The sequence below is a fragment of the Nuphar pumila genome, chromosome 13 (genome assembly GCF_984573655.1).
Source record: "Nuphar pumila chromosome 13, dmNupPumi1.hap1.1, whole genome shotgun sequence".
Taxonomy (NCBI): domain Eukaryota; kingdom Viridiplantae; phylum Streptophyta; class Magnoliopsida; order Nymphaeales; family Nymphaeaceae; genus Nuphar; species Nuphar pumila.
In genome coordinates, this window is record NC_143261.1 from 26,184,209 (window position 1) to 26,191,722 (window position 7,514).

Sequence of the window (7,514 nt, forward strand, 5' to 3'; positions counted from 1 at the left end):
CATCTGTGTACAATAGAGCATCCTTTCCTTTGTTCCAGAGCATCTGTTTCCATCTTACGCGCAGTCACAACATCGTTGCCACCTTCTATTGCGTATTAGCTGTTACTGTTGCTTACTCTACAGTTGGAATATCCAAAATCCTATCGTTTCGGTGAGTTTCGTGTAAGGTTTCGTTATTCAATCTGTAGGTTGCTTCTTATACAACGATTTGTAAGTTTGATAAATCTTACAAAAATGTGTACTTATGAACCCAAATATTGCGACGATTTGTAATCATGATGATCGTTTAATGTGTTGTGCAGGTTAGCAATGTCTGTGACTCATCAGAGAAGAGATGCCCCGTCGTTCTATGGTTTGTGTATTAGAGAAGTGATCCGCCAGTCTCATCTATCTAAGGTTCTTGAGAGGTACCAAAATATACTTAAGATTGAGAACGATGAAGACAGGAAGAAAGCCTTGGAATTGTATTATGCGGAGGATTATCCCTCAGATATCGAGGCTGCGTGTTACGACAATCAAGCCAAACATGATACTTCAAGTACAAGGTTTTGATGATGAGCAAGTGGAATCAACTGCATTTCAGCTAAGCCTATGAAGAAATTGAAGAATTCGATGAAAAATCTTTGAATACTAGTGTGCAAATGTTTAATTCATTAAAAGTCTTAGATTCTTGTAAGAGCCTTACTTAGAGTGCATATTTAGGTTGCATTTCACCTTAAAAATCTTTAGAAAAACTTTTCTAAAAAGAACCCTCATGAAAATCTTTTTAGAAAACTCTTTTTTTAAAATTTCATGTTTATTAGTCGACCAATAGACTTACCAGTCGACTAATCCTTTCGCGCCATATTTTCTAAAAAGTCATTTTTGTCAAATTAGTCGACCGAAGGTTTTATCAGTCGACTGGACAGAATGTCTGTTTTCTGGAAAATTAGCAGCAGTCGACTAATGGTTTTATCAGTCGACTGAACAGAACATGTGTTTTCTGAAAATTTAGCAGCAGTCGACTAATGCTTTTTATCAGTCGACCGAACAGAATGTTTGTTTTTCAGAAGATTTTAGCAGCAGTCGACTAAAAGGTTTTTCAGTCTACTTATGATATTATCAGTCGACTAACTTTTCTCAAGTCGACTAAGTTTCAAAAATTCAGATTTTCAAACGGCTCGATTAACAGATCAGTCGACCGACGATAACTGTCAGTCTACTAATAACTAACTATTAGTTGACTAACTGATGTTTCAGTCGACTAATTTTGCTGTTTTCCTGAAACTTCAAAAAAAGGCATATCTTTTCATTTTTCAAACGTTTCGATCATTCAAAATAGACAGTTTTGATACCCTTTCATACCCTCAACGTATGTAAAACTTTAACTATAAATATGAGTGCATTGTACACTAAAAAACAACAAGAATTCAATCGATTTGAATAATTTACTTGTTGCTTTTCACTCCTATTCATTCAAGTATTTGTTTTCTCACTTCAGTTTTTCACTGAAATCACTTTGAGAGATAGTGAATTCGTGAGTAGAGTGTTTCAACAACCTCAAAATCCAATTGCATCTCATTTGCATTCAAAAGGAAGGCTCATAGGTTGTATTGTAAGTTGTTATTTCTTTTCTGTAAAAAGGACTCCTTGGTATAAAGGAGTTGTTTGCTTTCAGTAGGATTGTTACTGAAAGTGGGACCGGTTATGGTCTGTGTGATCTTGTAGTTTACAAGGTTGATAGTGGATAATCTCAAGCGGGTTTTGCTTGGGGACTGAATGTAGGTCGGGTTAGACCGAACCATGATAAAATCTTGTGTTCTTTGTGTGTTTGCTTTGAGATTTGCAAAATCATTCTATATTCCGCAGAAATTTTTTTAAAAGCACTATTCACCCCCCTTCTAGTGCTTGTTGCCTCAATCCTAGTGCACTTTCATTTGGTATCAGAGCACAGGTTTGCTATTACTTTGATTTGACCATCAACTAGCATGGCAACTACAACATCTCAGCACAAAGAAGGAAGCTCCTCTGTTCGTCCTCCTCTCTTCGACGGAACAAACTATGGATACTGGAAAGTAAGAATGACAATATTCTTGCAATCCATGGATCTCGATATCTGGAGAGTTGTTTCAGAAAAGTACCAAACTCCATCAACTGATTTCAGTTGATGGACCGATGATGAAAAGAAGACTGCTTCACTAAATGCCAAAGCCATGAATGCATTATATTGTGGCATTGACAAGGTAGAATTCAATCGCATCTCTCAATGCTCTATAGCAAATGAAATTTGGCATACTCTTCTAGTAACTCACGAAGGTACGTCAAAGGTAAAGGAATCTAAAATTGCTTCTTTAGTTCATAAATTTGAATTTTTCAAAATGAAGCAAAATGAATCTATATCGGACATGGTAACTAGAATGACCGATATAACTAACACTTTGAAATCCCTTGGAAAAGAATATTCACTAGTGGATTTAGTCAGAAAGATTCTAAGGTGTTTAACTCCTGAATGGGAGAGAAAAACCACTGCTATTGAAGAAGCAAATGATCTCAATACTCTCTCTCTTGAAGACTTAGTTGGTAACCTAATGGCATATGAGGTCCAACTTCAAGACAGACAAGAAGAAGAGCCTAAGAAGAAATCTCTTGCTTTTAAGGTTACTTCTGACCCAGAAAATTCAGAAGAAGATGAAGATGAAGATATTGCCCTCATCACAAGGCAATTCAGAAGATTCATCAAAAAGGGAAGATTTCAAAGAAAGGCAAAGAAAGCAGATTCTTTCATTCCCAATGAAGTAAAGTGCTTTAACTGCAAAAAGGCAGGACATATCAAGAAAGATTGTCCTCTTCTCAAAATCAAGCCCAAGGACCAATTCAAGAAGAAAAAGGCATTTCAAGCATGTTGGGATGATAGTGACTCCTCTTCCGATGAAGAATCAAATGAAGAAGTCGCCAACATGTGTTTTGTAGCACAAGAAGATTCGGTAAGTCAATTTGACTATGATGAGTTATTTGAAGCATTTAATGATTTATATGCTAAATTTAAGAGTCTTAGTTCTAAAAATAAAGAGTTAAAAACTGAAAATTTAACTCTTGACTCTCAAAATAAAGTGTTACTTCAAGAAATAGAAGATCGCAAGAAGGAAAATTCTTGCCAAGCACTTGAGATAAAAGAAATTGGAGTTACAACCAATCTCTTACAAAAAGAAATATCTGGTCTTAAAGAAAAGTCAAATGATCTTCTTTCTATAGTGACCAAATTCACAAATGGTCAAGAGAATCTAGAAAAACTTCTTGGTTCTCAAAGATGCTCGGTTAATAAAACCGGATTGTGATATAGCTTCTTTGATACTCAAAATAGACCAAACTATGTGGTGAAAAATCAAAGACATTGTTCTCAACCTTTTCTTCATAAAACTAAACTTTCTAGTTCTAATAGAAATGCATCTAGAAATGATTATTCTAGAAATGTTTATTCTAAATCCTTTTATAGAAAGAATATTTATTATCAAAGGAAACCAAAATCCAAATGGATATGGGTTCCTAAGACTAACTCTCATGGACCCGAAAATAGAAAGGGGTCAAATGCTCTGTTTTCTGATTTTGTTGTAGGTACACAACATAAGGAGCAAATGGATATTGGACAGCGGCTGTTCCAAACATATGACTGGAAGGCCGGAGTTATTTTCCACCCTCCAAAATAAGGATGGAGGAACCGTCACCTTTGGTGACAATAACAAGGGAAAAGTGATAGGTATTGGTAATATTGGTAATCCAAAATTTCCCTTGATAGAAAATGTTCTTTTAGTAGATGGTTTAATGCATAATTTAATATCTATCAGTCAATTATGTGATAAAGGTTTTCATGTTTCTTTTGAAAATGATTTATGCTTAATTTCTGATTTTCAATCTAAAAAGATCATTTTTAAAGGTAAAAGAAAAAACAAGGTGTATGAACTATATCTAGATGAATTACCCTCTTTTAATGAAAAATATCTTATTGTTTCAAATGAAATTCAATGGTTATGGCACAAGAGACTTGGACATGTTAACTTTAAAATTATTTCAAAGTTATCCAAGAATGATCTTGTAAGAGACCTACCTAGAATACCATATAAAAAGGATCAGTTATGTGATGCTTGTCAAAGGGGTAAACAAATCAAGAGTTCTTTTAAAGCAAAAGATATAGTTTCAACAAAACGTCCTCTTGAACTTTTACATTTAGATCTATTTGCACAATCTAGAATTCAAAGTTTGAATGGTAGCAAGTATGCTTTTGTTATAGTAGATGATTATTCTCGGTTTACATGGGTGATTTTTCTAAAAAGCAAAAATGATGCTTTTTCAGAATTTTCTAAACTTTGTAGAAGAATTACAAATGAAAAATCTACATCTATTATTAAAATTCGTAGTGATCATGGTGGTGAATTTGAAAATGAATCTTTTCTAAAGTTTTGTGATTTACATGGTATATCTCACAACTTTGCTTTTCCTAGAGCGGCTCCACAAAATGGAGTTGTTGAAAGAAAGAATAGAACTTTGCAAGAATGTGCTAGAACCATGCTTCAAGATAAAAATTTACCAAAATACTTTTGGGTTGAAGCAATTAATACAGCATGTTATGTCTTAAATTATGTTCTTATTCGACCAATTTTACATAAAACATGTTTTGAATTATATTATGATCGTATACCAAAAATCTCATATTTTAAAATTTTTGGTAGTAAATGTTTCTTGTTAAATACCAAAGATAATCTTGATAAGTTTGATTCAAAATCAGATGAATCAATATTTCTTGGATATTCTTCTAGAAGTAAAGCATATCGTATTTTCAATAAAAGAACATCTTGTATTGAAGAATCTTTACATGTTGCATTTGATGAGAATTGTGAGCAGGTTATACCTCTAAGTGAAGAAGAAGTAATACTTCAAGAAGAACCCTTGATAGAGAGTACTTCTCAAGAAAATATTCCTCTTCAACCGGTTTGGAAAGAAGTTCCTAATCATCCACATGAACAAGTTATTGGTGAAATAAAGAGTGGTGTCCAAACTAGAAGGCAGTTGGAAAAATATATTGCAAATGTCGCTTTCATATCTAAATTAGAACCAAAGAATATCAATGAGGCATGTGATGATGAATTTTGGCTTTTGGCCATGTCTGAAGAACTTAACCAATTCACTAGGAATGATGTTTGAGATCTAGTTGATAGACCAAAGGATCATCCGGTAATTGGAACAAGATGGGTCTTTCGAAATAAGCTGGATGAAAATGGTGAAGTCATTCGTAACAAAGCAAGGCTAGTAGCACAAGGCTATAATCAAGAAGAAGGCATAGATTTTGATGAAACCTATGCACCAGTGGCTCGATTAGAGTCAATTCGAATGATGCTTGCTTTTGCTAGTTACATGAACTTCAAGTTATATCAAATTGATGTTAAGAGTGCATTCTTAAATGGACACATCAATGAAGAAGTTTATGTAGAGCAACCTCCAGGCTTTGAAAATGAGAAATATCCAGAAAAAGTCTACAAATTGAAAAGAACTTTGTATGGACTTAAACAAGCAACAAGAGCGTGGTATGAAAGACTACGAAATTTTCTAGAGCAATCTGGTTTTTCCATTGGTCGGGTAGACTCCACTTTATTTATTAAACATTTTAATTCAGATATTCTTATTGTGCAAATTTATGTTGATGGCATAATATTTGGTTCTACTAATGATTCTCTTTGTAAAGAATTTGCTAAAGCTATGCAGGAAGAGTTTGAAATGAGCTTGATGGGCGAATTAAACTACTTCCTTGGACTACAAATAAAGCAAACTGAAGAAGGAATCTTCATCAATCAGGCCAAGTATACAAAAGAACTTCTCAAGAGATTTGGGATGGACTCATCGAAATCAAGAAGGAATCCTATGAGTACAACTACTTCTCTTGATAAAGATGAAAATGGTAAAAGTGTAGATACTAAGATCTACAAAGGTATGATCGGATCTCTATTATACTTAACTGCTAGTCGACCTGATATTATGTTTAGTGTTTATATGTGTGCAAGATTTCAAGCTAATCCAAAGGAATCTCATTTAACTGCAGTAAAACAAATTCTTCGTTATTTGAAAGATACTTCAAATTTCGGTTTGTTTTACCCAAAATCATCTTCCTTTGATTTAGTTTCATATAGTGATGCAGATTTTGCAGGAAGTAAATCTGATCGCAAGAGTACTAGTGGAACTTGTCATTTCTTAGGAAATTCCTTAGTCTCTTGGTTTAGTAAAAAGCAAAATTCAGTATCACTCTCAACTACTGAAGCAGAATATATAGCGGCTAGTTTAGCATGTTCACAAGTACTATAGATGAAACAAACCTTAAAAGATTTCGGTTTGAATTACTCCACAACAACTATTTATTGTGATAACACTAGTGCTATAAATCTTTCGAAAAATCCTATTCAGCACTCAAGAACTAAGCATATTGAAGTTAGACATCATTTTTTAAGAGATCGTGTGTTAAAAGGAGATATTTCGTTAAATTTTATTTCCACTAAAGAACAACATGCTGATATCTTCACTAAACCTCTTAAAAATGAAGATTTTATGAGAATTAGGAGAGAACTAAGTATTTGCTCGTTTTTGGATTTATAAAAATTCTGATTTTTGAACAAAATCTCAAAATCGCACTATATTAGTCGATCGATAAAATTTTAGTCGACTGGTGTTTTATATTTTTTTTGGAATGTATCGCACCATGTTAGTCGACCGATATATTTCTAGTCGACTGATGATATTTTTAGAATAAGTCGCACTTTTTAGTCGACCGATAAAGTTTTAGTCGACTAAATTTTTTAAAAAAAAAAAATTTAAATGAAGGGACCCGACACCCCTTGGATTTGTTTTAAAACCCGTTTTTTTTAAAAAGAGGCATCGTTTCACTTCGTACCATTTCGTTTTTCTTAAAAACGAAACCCTTAAAAACGAAAACCCTTCTTTCTCTCTTGCCTCTCTCTCTTCCGAAAAACCCTTAGAGTGCCATTCGACTCCATTTTTGCTGGGATTTTCTTACCGTAACAGGGAGACGCCAGAATCTTCTGGCCGTGATCTTGAAACGCCGGAATCCTCTTGCAGTAACTGGCGCATCTTTAAAACACGCCGGAACCCTCTTGTGTGACAGTGCATTGCCGGAATCCCCTTGTAGCCGACTTCTCACTCGCCGTCAGCCATTGTATCCTCCTCTGGTTCTGTTGTTGTCTGAACTTTCATACTTTATGGGTTGTAATATTTTAAACTTGTATCTCTATTTTGCTTATGCTATTTCTGCCCTTACTCTTTTTTATTCTGATAAAGGGGGAGAAAAAGATAAAGATAACATTACATTGAAATTGCAGGAGATCTTGAGAAAAAGATGATATCAATTACATTGCAGGAGATCTTGCATGAGAAATGCAAAATTAAGAGAAAAAGAAAGCTTTGAATGAATGTATTTCTAAATGCATGAAGAAATCATGAATGGAAATGCAAATCAATCAATATTTGATATATGTGCT